The sequence below is a fragment of the Silurus aristotelis genome, assembly GCF_946808225.1.
Source record: "Silurus aristotelis genome assembly, chromosome: 2".
Lineage (NCBI taxonomy): Eukaryota > Metazoa > Chordata > Actinopteri > Siluriformes > Siluridae > Silurus > Silurus aristotelis.
Genome location: NC_139575.1, coordinates 9,122,623 through 9,135,641, shown reverse-complemented (window position 1 = coordinate 9,135,641; position 13,019 = coordinate 9,122,623). Strand labels below are relative to the sequence as shown.

Here is a 13,019-nt window from a genome sequence, read left to right as displayed (position 1 = left end):
TTTTATTGTATTTAATGTGTGAGAAACCAACTGCCTTATTCTATTGGTTAGTCTGTAAATACAAAATATTTAATAAAAAAAATGCTTTAAGATGTTCACTATACAAAGTATTGGGATGCCTGCCTTTTCCAGCCATATTCGGTTCTTTTCCAAACTGTTACCACAAAGGCAGATGTACATTTAGTGCTAGATGTGGTTTCCTTTCACTTGAACAATCTGAGTGAGCTCAATGAAGATATGTTTTGCATGGGTTGGACTGGAAGCTCTTCAGTGACCTGCTACAGTCTGCATCTGAAAAGTATTCTCACTTCTCTTCTTTCCACATTTTGTTATGTTACAGCCTTATTCCAAAATAGATTAAATTCAATATTTTCTTAAAATTCTAAAAGCAATACCCCATAATGACAATGTCAAAGAAGTTTGTTTAAAATCTTTGCAAATTTATTAAAAATTAAAAACAAAAACAGCCTTTGCTCAATACTTTGTTAAAGCACCTTTGACACCAATTACAGCCTCTAGTCTTTTTGAGGATGATGCTATAAGCTTGTCACACATTTTTGGGCAGGTTCTCCCATTTTCTTTTTTGCAGAACCTTTCAAGCTCCATCAGTTTGGATGGTGTCGGTGCACAGCCATTTTCAGGTCTCTCCAGAGATGTTCAATCGGTTTCAAGTCTGGGCTCTGGCTGGGCAACTCGAGGACATTCACAGAGTTGTCCTGTTGCCACTCCTTTGTTATCCATGCTGTGTGCTTAGGGTCGTTGCCCTGTTTAAAGTTAAACCTTCGCTCCAGTCTGAGGTCCAGAGCGTTTTGGAGCGTTTGGATCATCTTTTCCTCAATCATGATTAGACTCCCAGTTTCTGAAAAACATCCCCATAGCATGATGGCCACGTGATGAGTGGTGCCTGGTTTTCTCCAGACATAACGCTTGGCATTCAGGCCAAAGAGTTCAAAAATTGTGTTTCTCATGGTCTGAGTCCTTCAGGTGCATTTTGGCAAACTTTAGGCAGGCTGGCATACAAGCCTGATGGGTGGAGTGCTTGCAGAGTTGGCTGTTTTTCTGGAAGGTTCTCCTCTCTCCACAGAGAAATGCTCAAGCTCTTTCAGAGTGACCATCGGGTTCATCGGGTTCACCTCCCTGATTAAGGCCCCTCTCCCCAATTGCTCAGTTTGGCCAAGTGACCTGTTCTAGGTAGAGTCCTGGTAGTTCCAAACTTCTTTCATTTATGGATGATGAGGCCACTGTGCTTTTTGGGATCTGCAGAGATTTTTCTGAACCCTTCCCCAGATCGGTGCCTCGATACAATCTACAGACCAGTCTATGGACTTCATGGCTTAGTTTGTGCTCTGACATGCACTGTTAACTGTGAGACCTTTTACAGACAGGTGTGTGCCTTTCCAAGTCATGTCCAATCAACTGAATTTACCACAGGTGGACTCTAATCAAGTTGTAGAAACATCTTAAGGATGATCAGTGGAGTGTCATGGCAAAGGCTGTGAATACTTATGTACATGTGATTATTATTATTATTATTGTTATTATTATTATTATTTTTATACATTTGTAAAGATTTTAAACCAACTTTTCACGTCGTCATTATGGAGTATTGTTCGTAGAATTCTTATACAAATAAAAATAATGAAAATAATGAATTGAATCATTTTTGAATAAGGCTGTAACATAACAAAATGTAGAAAAGTGAATCACTGAGAATACTTTCCGGATGCACTGTATAGAGCGCTGACCTCAACCCAATCAAACACTTTTGGGATAAATTGGAATGCTGACATAACTCATAAATCTCAAAATCCAGTAAAACATCTTCCCAAAGTGGAAATTATTAGAACGGCAAATAGAGACTAAATGTGGATTGGAAAGTTCAAAAATCATATAGAATCTTATGGCCAGGTGTCCACAATTTTTTGTGCATATGGTGTATAAACCTGTTGAGTAGTTAAAAGAGTGAATTTTGTTTGTTTGTTTTTCAATGATGGCAGCTATTTATGTTTTTAATGTCCATGCGTTGGAATATTTATTTGCACTGCATGATCTCTATACAAAAAAATCTTACTTGATCTAATTTTCTGTGTCTTGATCCTCAATCTGTGTCATGTCCTGGTCATCTTGTGATGAGGCTGAGGCAGGATTAGACAATAATCTCCCACAAAGCTCTTCCCTTTGCTTCTAAAGTGGGTAGTAATCTCTTTTAGAATGGAAATTAATAATTTAGCAACAATAGTACTGGGATTAAAGGGGATTAGACATAAAAATCTAGCTAGACACATCCATAAATGTCCAGCATTTAGTGGTTTTGTACCGGATGTTGGTCATTATTGTGTCATGATTAGTACCAGCCACTGTTATGATCTGTGGTTATATGAAATCTCTTACAACAAGATACTTTACTGGAAAGTCCTGTGCACTCATACCACTATTGTTGTGCAGGTTGTCATGAATACACAATTATTTTAAATGCTCCTTGGCTTTTGCATTCGGAGGATAACAATACCAACCACCAAGCTCCTTCAGTAAGGCTTAATAAAGCAGTGATGCATTCAAACTGAAATAAGGCATTGTGCCTTTTCAGAAATCGCTATGGTAAAGGGTAATAAGGCCAGCAAGGTCTGCGTGACCCCAACTGCTCGCAGAGGTACAATAAATCATTTTACAGTGCAAAGAAATAAAGCAATTTCCTGCAGCATTGAAAAAAAGGGAAAAAATGATCCTGACTCAGCGTAATCTGAAATAACATGTAATGTGAGTAACTTGCAGCCGAACTAAATGATGTGAAAAGACCAGGCAGATATGATTTTTGGTGAATAAAGAAAAGATGCTGAAAAAAATAAAGCAGAAAGGAAACATTGGAATAAACATGTCATGAAAAGAAGAAAGATTTTTGTTTCATATTTCCCTGAAAATATATAATTTTCAGTGATATTACAGTATTAAAAAATTGTGATGAATTTTTCATTGACTACAATAGAATTATTAGGAAAAGGTTTTGTATTTTAATATATTGAAGATTGTCCTTCTCGAAGAAAGAGATCCTGAGAATTTAAAGTGATTCACGATGGTGTAAATTGTCTGTCATCATCTTGAATTTTGTGTGCAATAAAACTTTAGTTTTACTGTAATTACCAGTTGAACCATTTTTGTAAGGAACAATTCTATTTTTAATAAGTTCCTTAAAGCTTTGGGAAAATGGGACACTGGATATTGCTTACTCACAGCATTTCATCAAAGATCTATATCTTTTTTTTATTATTTCTTATAATGCAGTTGACATCAGTTCCAGAACATTTTTTAGAAAAAGAACTAACAATAATTAACAAAATTATATTTAACAAACTACACCCAGGTTTGTTAATTTTTATGCAAGAAAAATGTCTATGTATTCAATAAGACTCAGCTTATGCAGTGTTTGCTTCCCCTGATTTTCTAAGCAGTGCATTTAGATGATTAAAATACCTGTCTGCTCTCCAGACTTCTGAAGATGTTAAATTTTTTTGAGTGGAAGTGTCCAAGATGTCGCTATCATCTCTTTTAAATGCAAGGAGTTCTCTTGAAAAAGAGAGATAAAAAAATGCTGACTAAAGAAGCATATCAGTTCCTTTTTTTTTTTTGCTGCAGTATGAGCTGCAATATAATATTAAAACATAAGGACAACAAATGGATATAAAAATAAATTATTAAAAATGAAATGAGATCAAATAAAATAATAATCATTTAAAAGATGCTGAGTTTTTCCACAAAATTTATGAATGAATAATCATTGTTGTATTGATCACTCACTGGATAAATTCAGTGTAATTTCACAGTACAGCTTAATTCCTTATGTTTTGGTAGAGCCTGAGATACTGCAGAGTCTTGCAGGAAGTGTCAAGAGAAAACACAACAAAAATCTTATCTTTTTTAGATGCTGTGCTGTTTCACCAGTCTACTATAATGGCTCAGGACCACAGGTTCCATTTAATCACTGCCCACCTTAACAATGATGGAACTGTACTGAACATTCGGTGCCACCCTGATGAGTATGGGTTCCCTTTTGAGTCTGGTTCCTCTCAAAAGTAATTCCTCATACCATCTCAGTGTTTTTCCTTCCCACTGTAACCACTGGCTCACTTATTAAGGACCAACTTAAAATTATAAGGAAAAACATATACATTCTTTGATAATGACTTTATCTCTGTAAAGATCTTTTGAGACAATGTCCTTAGTTAAAAGTGCTATACATTTAATTGAAGTGAATTTAATTGAATTTGCAAGATACTAAATTGGGATTAGAGGCTGCAGAATTAGCAAAGTAATGCCAGTATTGTAATTCATATGTTGTGTTTTCTGTAAAGAAAACATGCTGAAGGTTTGAAGAATATTCCTACCTAACACTAAGCAAGGGTGAATGTCAAGTGCAGATTCTTAGAATTATTAGTGCAAATATATGCAGAGGAAGAGAAACAAAGCACTAATTTATAACAAAGAAAGACAAGAAAACAATAACTTGAATTATAAATTTAGCAAAGAAATGACAATCATGGATGAAAAAAAGCAATGCAACAGAATCCAAAGCTTAAATAGCATAACTTGTAACATAATGGTGCAGTGGCTAATGAGAAATATGGTCCAGAACCTTAATCATAACACCAAGTGTTAAGTATATCAATATAGTTGCCTTTCGGGAACTCGAGCTGTGTTACAACGCTTTAGGAATGCCTCTGCGTTGCTCATGCTCTGAATCATGTGTGAAATCTGGCCAACAGCAATGTGCTGAACATTGGCACCGGTGGGGTGACATCATGACCAGGAAGCTACAAAATGCGCATGCAGTGGAGCTGACGCTACCTTCTGTTTGTTCAGGTATGCAAGGTCTAGCACTCGCTCCCTAGGGGAAACACGACATTTGGCGGTTTCTTTCCCCCATTTCTTCTCCGAGGGAAGAGATTATGGAAGCTAGCGAGCCAATGGACTTCTTCCCAGCCTGTGCTGTGCGAGGCGCTTCTGGAGGTAGTGACGCGGGGCATGTCCAAACTCTAGTTAGCTCAGCCGGATGTGAAGAGAAAGCAGCGCACACCTAGCAGGATGGATGAGCACTTCCTGTGTCACAGCCTCTATGACGGGGTCTGCCCGGATCTGCACACTGAGGTGTCCAGGTCGTTGGATAGCCCGGCTCTTCACCCCACAAACCTCGCTGTATGCGAGTGTTGTGGGGATGAGGAAGTGCGGCTATGGGGCGATGGCACGGGGGAGAGATAGCTAGCTGGTTCCCTTAGGATGGTTCCCTTAAGAGACTTCCTGGCAGCCTGGCTGCTGGATGTGCCTCAGTGGGTTCTGCGCACAGTAGAGAAGGGCTTCCAGATTCAGTTCAGGTTGCTCAGAGACGTTCCCTGCCGTCACATAACGACAGATGCGTCCCTCATGGGGTGGGGAGCAGTTATGAGTGGCCACTCCGCCCAAGGTCAGTGGAACAAGCTTCATCTCGCATGGCACATAACCTGCCTGGAGATGCTGGCCGTGTTTCTGGCTCTGAAACATTTCCTCCCAGACCTCCCATACGGACAGCACACGGCGGAAGTGTGGCGGCCTCTACGGCCTGGTACGCTGGAGCCCCACTCTAGGACATTTGCAACGCTGCAGGCTGGTCCACCCCGCTGACCTTCGTCAGGTTCTTACCTCGACCTTAGAGCCACTCCCGGCTCATCTGTCCTGTGCTCTGGTTGTGCTCTCACACTCTAGGAAAGAACTGGTTAGTGTGGTGTGATTGGACACTTGTTCCCAAAGCATTGTGATGCAGCTAGAGTTCCCGAAAGGGAACGTCTCTAGGTTACGTATGTAACCCCAGTTCCCTGAGGGAACTCACTGCATTCCTGCCGTGCTTTCCTTCTCATTTTACAGAATCTAGCATCGGCTCCACTGCATGCACATTTTGTAGCTTCCTGAAAATGTCAGACAGTTGCATGGGATTTGAGATTAAAACTAGTACTTTCTTAAGTCAAATTTTTCTCAAAGAATTACAGATTTAATTTTAAGGCCACAAATTACCCTGTTTGCATTTCCTGTCTGAGTACAGCATGTAAATCTGTAGCTATTTCTAAAACCTGAATATTAATGTTCACTTTTTTCTGTATTAACACCTCACGATGTCCGAGTAACAGCTCAGAATACCACCTTTAATGTTTTTTCTGAAATGCACAAAATTTGTTGCTCAAATTCTTCCTTTATACATTAAGATATTATGGAGATTTTGATTCCACAAAGATTCCCTTCATTTTCACTCTCAGCTTCTTAAAATATTTAGATAAAACCCCCCGTAATGGCTCAAATCCCAATATTAGTATTTGAGTTATGTGCACTAAACAGATAAACCCAGAGGAATCATAGTCAGGTGTGTGATGTGAAATTATATTCAATATGCTGAGGAAATCTTCTTCTTCTTGTGATTTGCATTTAGATGAGCTGATTATTAGGATGTATTATTGTGATGATGGGAAAGGTACCTGAAGAATAGAAAGAAGAGTCTACATGTTAGATAGTGCATGTATGTGCGGATGTGTGTGTGTGTGTGTGTGTGTGTGTGTGTGTGTGTGTGTGTGTGTGTGTGTGTGTGTGTGTGTGTGTGTGTGTGTGTGTAAGAGAGAGAAAGAGAGAGAGAGAGAGAAAGAGAGAGAGAAAGAGAAAGAAAGAGAGATTTCTGTTCATAGCATCTGACTTATAAACATGTTATTCCCTTATCATTTGTTGGTAAAAAGCCCCAAAGCAGCAGCACAAACTGTTAAACTAATGAATAATTTCCTTTCACTCTATTTAAATACAGCCTAAAAGTAGACCAATATGTCCTCTTCCCATTGCTATTGAACCAAATGCTTTAACCGGTGAGTGAGCATGGTTGAATATTGATTCCCAAAGGAGGACAAAACAAACAGAAGAGCATCTGGCTGAGACAACAGGATCTTTTAGAATTGAATTTAGACTGCAGGAAGCTGAAGGGTGAAATTGAATTTGATGCTGCAGATAAGAAACATCACCATAAGACAAAATTTTAAATGTTCCACTACTGGTGGTATTAGATCAAAAACTCATGAACAGGGGCAGATTAAAGTGTGTTAAATTCACAGAAGCTGCTAGTCATGCAGAATGACTGGACACGTACACAAAACGAATAAATATAAAGAAGGAACAAACAGCTACATCTGAAATACTATTGTTTTATGATCAGCACCATGGCTAGAAAACTGTATAGGCTGTTCGCCAAACAATGCGGACACCACATGTTGTTCCAGATGTTTTACATGTTCCAGATGTTCCAGTGTTACAGTAAAGAGATTTTTACAGTTTAATTTAGGTTGATTTAAGACAGCTGAGACGATGGAGACACTACACTTATGTTCACCTTTCCTCTAATTCTTACTCTTCTTTTCCATTAATTTAAAGGTTTGAAACATGATGACAGAGCATGAGTGTGTCACTGATACACGGTTCTGCTAGAAATTGCTGAAAAATGTCATCTCACAACCCCCATTTTCTCATTTTATTTCTACACACCGGAGACTCTACCAACGTTGTGTCAAGTGTTTGTGTGTGCTACATAACATATTCGTACCCATTATTGAAAACAAACCAAAATTATGGTTATCCAAAAATTAGTTTTTAAATCGCAATGAAGGAAGAGCCATTTGTGTCTGAAAGCCATGCTAGCAGGATTGGAAAGATCTCTGGGTAGAAGGGGTGATTTACTGTGAATCACAGCAATACTGGTCAAAGTATATGTCAGCACATACAGTATATGTAGAAGATGTACAGAAAGATAACACTTTTCTCTGAGTGTGCCATGTTGCCCTGTGATGCAGAATGAGCAGGTGGTCAAAAAGTTTGTGGCTTTATTGGATTTCATAAAAATGCATTGTAAAAAGGTTGGGCCTCTGACTATGCCCCTAAAGATAACTTCGAGTAATACAAATGGCTTCATAGTCAAGGCAAGTCAAGTTTATTTCTATAGCGCTTTTCACAACAGACATTGTCTCAAAGCAACTTTGCAGAAATCAACAGTCAAGGTGAACGGTGTGTATTTATCCCTGATGAGCAGCCGTGGCAAGGAAAAACTCCCTTAGATGGTATGAGGAAGAAACCTTGAGAGGAACCAGATTCAAAATGGGAACCCAACCTCATTTGGGTGACATCAGGAGTGTGATCATAATTCTTTAAACAATACAGAACACTGGAGAGTGAGAACTAACATGAGCACTGGAATGTAAGATTATAAGTAATGTTCTTTCTACAGTCTTTTACAGTCATTATGGTTATAAAACTAGGACTTATAACTCATAAAATAGGTCAACATTTGTGATCATCACAAATCCAAGACCTGTCTGCAGGCATAAAGATAATGACATACAAATGACATTGAATGTACTTTTTAATCTTTTTAAACAATAACAATACAAAATATTGGCAGGCCCACCTATTACCGAAGATATCCAGCACCAGATATGAAGCCGTCCTTTGGCTGGCATTTAGTATTCTTATTATAAGTTGTTCTGTGCAGTGATCTTGAGAGATTATAGTTGTTACAGTCCATTTAAAGTGGAACCCAGCCATTAGGGGGGCACAAGCCAGTGTACTCTTAGTGCCGGTCCCAAGCCCGAGTAAATGGGGAGGGTTGCGTTAGGAAGGGCATCCAGCGTAAAACATGTGCCAAATCAAATATGCGGATCACAAATGAGAATTTCATACCGGATCGGTCGAGGCCCGGGTTAACAACGACCGCCACAGGTATCGTTAGCCGACAGGGTACCGGTGGAAATTGGGCTACTGTTGGCCGAAGGAGGAGAAGGAGAGGAGGAAGGCGTCTACAGAGACGGCAGGAAAAGGAGCAGTGTAGGAGAGTAGAGGTTCGGGTTGGTACTTTAAATGTTGGTACTATGACGGGTAAAGGGAGAGAGATAGCTGATATGATGGAGAGGAGAAAGGTAGATGTGTTGTGCGTTCAGGAGACCAAGTGGAAAGGGAGTAAGGCCAGGAACATTGGAGGTGGGTTTAAACTGTTTTATCATGGTGTGGATGGGAAGAGAAATGGTGTAGGGGTGATTCTGAAGGAAGAGTACAGTAAGAGTGTAGTGGAGGTGAAGAGAGTTTCTGATAGGGTGATGATCGTGAAGGTGGAAGTTGAAGGGATGATGATAAATGTCATCAGTGCCTATGCTCCACAAGTTGCCTGTGAGATGGAGGAGAAGGAAAGATTCTGGAGTGAATTAGATGAAGTGGTAGATGGTGTACCTAGGAAAGAACGATTGGTGATTGGGGCAGACTTTAATGGGCATGTAGGTGAAGGGAACAGAGGTGATGAGGAGGTGATGGGTAGGTATGGTTTTAAGGAGAGGAATGTGGAAGGGCAGATGGTGGTAGATTTTGCTAAAAGGATGGAAATGGCAGTGGTGAACACGTATTTTAAGAAGAAAGAGGATCATAGGGTGACGTATAAGAGTGGAGGAAGGTGCACACAGGTGGATTATCTTCTGTGTAGGAGATGCAACCTGAAGGAGATTGGAGACTGTAAGGTGTTGGCGGGGGACAGTGTAGCTAGACAGCATCGAATGGTGGTCTGTAGGATGGTTTTGGAGGCGAAGAAGAAGAGGAGGAAAGTAAGGTTTGAAAGAAGAATAAGATGGTGGAAACTGAAGGAGGAAGAGTGTAGTGTGAGGTTCAGGGAAGAGGTCAGACAGGGGCTCGGTGGTGGTGAAGAGGTGCCGGATGATTGGGCAACTACTGCAGGAGTGATGAGGGAGGCAGCTAGAAAAGTACTTGGTGTGACATCTGGAAATAGAAAGCAAGACAAGGAGACGTGGTGGTGGAATGAGGAAGTGCAGGAGAGCATTAGGGGAAAGAGGTTGGCAAAACAGAAGTGGGATCGACAGAGTGATGAGAAAAGTAGGCAGGAGTACAAGGAGATGCGGCAGCAGGTTAAAAGGGATGTGGCGAAAGCCAAGGAAAAGGCATATGAGGAACTGTATAAGAGGTTGGACACTAAGGAAGGAGAAAAGGATTTATACCGATTGGCCAAGCAGAGGGACCGAGCTGGGAAGGATGTACTGCAAGTTAGAGCAATAAAGGATGGAGAGGGAAATGTGTTGACTAGTGAGGAGAGTGTGTTGAGAAGATGGAGGGAGTATTTTGAGCAGCTGATGAATGAGGAAAATCAGAGAGAGAGAAGGTTGGAGGATGTGGAGTTGGTGAAGCAGGATGTAGATAGGATTAGTAAGGAGGAAGTGAGAGCAGCGATTAAGAGGATGAAGAATGGAAAGTCGGTTGGACCAGATGACATACCGGTAGAAGCGTGGAGATGTTTAGGAGAGATGGCAGTGGAGTTTTTAACCAGATTGTTTAACAGGATTCTGGAAGGGGAGAGGATGCCTGAGGAATGGAGAAGGAGTGTGCTGGTACCGATCTTTAAGCATAAGGGAGATGTGCAAACCTGCAGTAACTACAGGGGAATTAAGTTGATCAGTCACACCATGAAGTTATGGGAAAGAGTAGTGGAAGCCAGGCTGAGAGAAGAGGTGACCATCTGTGAGCAACAGTATGGTTTCATGCTGAGGAAGAGCACCACAGATGCCTTATTTGCTTTGAGGATGTTGATGGAGAAGTATAGAGAAGGACAGAAGGAGCTGCATTGTGTATTTGTGGATTTAGAGAAAGCGTACGACAGGGTGCCGAGAGAGGAGTTGTGGTATTGTATGAGGAAGTCAGGTGTGTCAGAGAAGTATTTGAGGGTGGTGCAGGACATGTATGAGGACAGTGTGACGGCAGTAAAGTGTGCAGTAGGTACGACAGACTGGTTCAGGGTGAAGGTTGGACTACATCAAGGATCGGCCCTGAGCCCTTTCCTGTTTGCAGTGGTGATGGACAGGTTGACGGACGAGGTCAGACAGGAGTCTCCCTGGACTATGATGTTTGCAGATGATATTGTGATTTGTGGTGAGAGTAGAGAGCAGGTTGAGAAGAGCCTGGAGAGGTGGAGATATGCGCTGGAGAGAAGGGGAATGAAAGTCAGTAGGAGTAAGACAGAGTACATGTGTGTGAATGAGAGGGAGGGCAGTGGAGTGATGCGGTTGCAGGGTGAAGAGGTGAAGAAGGTGGAGGAGTTCAGGTACCTGGGGTCAACAGTGCAAAGTAATGGAGAGTGTGTTAGGGAAGTAAAGAAAAGAGTGCAGGCAGGGTGGAGTGGGTGGAGAAGAGTGACAGGAGTGATTTGTGATAGAAGAGTATCTGCAAGAATGAAAGGGAAAGTTTATAGGACTGTGGTGAGACCTGCGATGTTGTATGGATTAGAGACAGTGGCATTGAGTAAAAGACAGGAGGTGGAGCTGGAGGTAGCAGAGCTGAAGATGTTGAGGTTTTCGTTGGAAGTGACGAGGATGGACAAGATTAGAAATGAGTTTATTAGAGGGACAGCACATGTAGGATGTTGTGGTGACAAGGTGAGGGAGGCGAGATTGAGATGGTTTGGACATGTGCAGAGAAGGGACATGAATTATATTGGTAGAAAAATGCTGAAGATGGAGCCACCAGGTAGGAGGAAAAGAGGAAGGCCAAGGAGGAGGTTCATGGATGTGGTGAGGGAAGACATGCAGGTAGTTGGTGTAAAAGAGGCAGATATAGAGGACAGGGTGGTATGGAGACGGATGATCCGCTGTGGCGACCCCTAATGGGAGCAGCCGAAAGAAGAAGAAGAAGAAGAAGACAGTCCATTTAAAGTGGCCTTTGTCCTCGCTCAGTGCAAAGTGTGCTGTACATGCTGGTCGAGATGTTTTTCTCAATTGCTTAGATGGATTAGTCTCATTAGAAACCCATATCATCATTCACAAATAGTGCCTCAAAACCTTCATCAGCAGCACAGCTGGGTAATGATCATTAGGTGTTTTCCTGAATTGTGGATTGGTCAGGAGGGAAAGGCTCACAGAGGACCACAAAAAAAAAAGTAATACTGAATATCATTAGAAAAATGAAAGCTAATGGTATGGCATGAAAGCCTTAGCCTAAACTAAACTGGTCATTTGTTACATCAGGTTATCACATGCATTTGTGCTTAATGAAAATCCTATTCTTGATAAAGTCACCTTTTTTCTGATGTTATAACCTTATTCTTCTAAAAAAGGCATGCCAGTCTCTGAGGAAACTACGGCAGGCGCTAAAGACTGAAAGCGTGCCGATCCGCGAGTGGAGTCCGGCGGGCGTCAAAGACGAAAGGTGCCCTGAACCGTGAGTGTGTGGGTAAGCACCGACATAAGTACTGGAAAGGAAAGCACTGGGGGAAAAGTGACGGTAAATAAAGAAAGCTCTGTTTGGTTAACCTTTTTCTCTCTCTTTTTTTCAGAGCGAAACCAGAGTGAAATCTGGTACACTGAGGTTAAGGGCATTGGCCTTATAGTGAGGTTAAGGGCAACGCCCTTATAATGAGGTTAAGGGCAAGGCCCTTAACCTCGTCGGCCCTTAACCTCATCGCTGCTTAGTTTGGCATCTGACAAATGCTGTAAGTGTAAATGTATTGAGAACAGGTACTGATGTAAAATGAAAACAAGGCCTGGGGTGCAGTGTTCTAGTTCATTGCAAAGGTATTCAGAGGGGTTGCAGTGAAATCCCTGTTCTCTAATTGTTCCTGGCAAATCATGATTCATGGAGCCCAGTTTGTGAACAGGAGCACTACCCTGAACAGATTTTAGTACTGTAGTTCCAGTGAAAGGACATTGTAATGCTACACTATGCAAAAACATCCTATAAAACTGTGTGCTATGATTTTTGTGTTAAAATTGTGTGGGCAAGAACCACATATTTTCTTCCCTCAAGCCACGAGGCTCCAAAACACCCAGGACTAAACTGTACCAAGCTCTTTTACACACACACACACACACACACACACACACACACACACACACACACACACACACACACACACACACATATATACACACAAATACACTTACACACACTCTACCTCACTCAGTCACTCAACTGTGGGTACTGAAATGTTC

At 41.3% G+C, this 13,019-nt stretch overlaps 1 protein-coding gene across 1 annotated transcript in view; it reads right to left on the bottom strand.

Moving 5' to 3' along the window:
* Positions 1–1,016: 1,016 nt before the first annotated feature.
* Positions 1,017–13,019, bottom strand: part of ddr2a (discoidin domain receptor tyrosine kinase 2a) — a 359,575-nt gene continuing 347,572 nt past the window's right edge. The window contains exon 18 of the transcript XR_014537601.1: positions 1,017–1,493. The gene's annotated coding sequence lies outside the window, so the exon portion shown is untranslated. The remainder of the gene's footprint in view (positions 1,494–13,019) is intronic.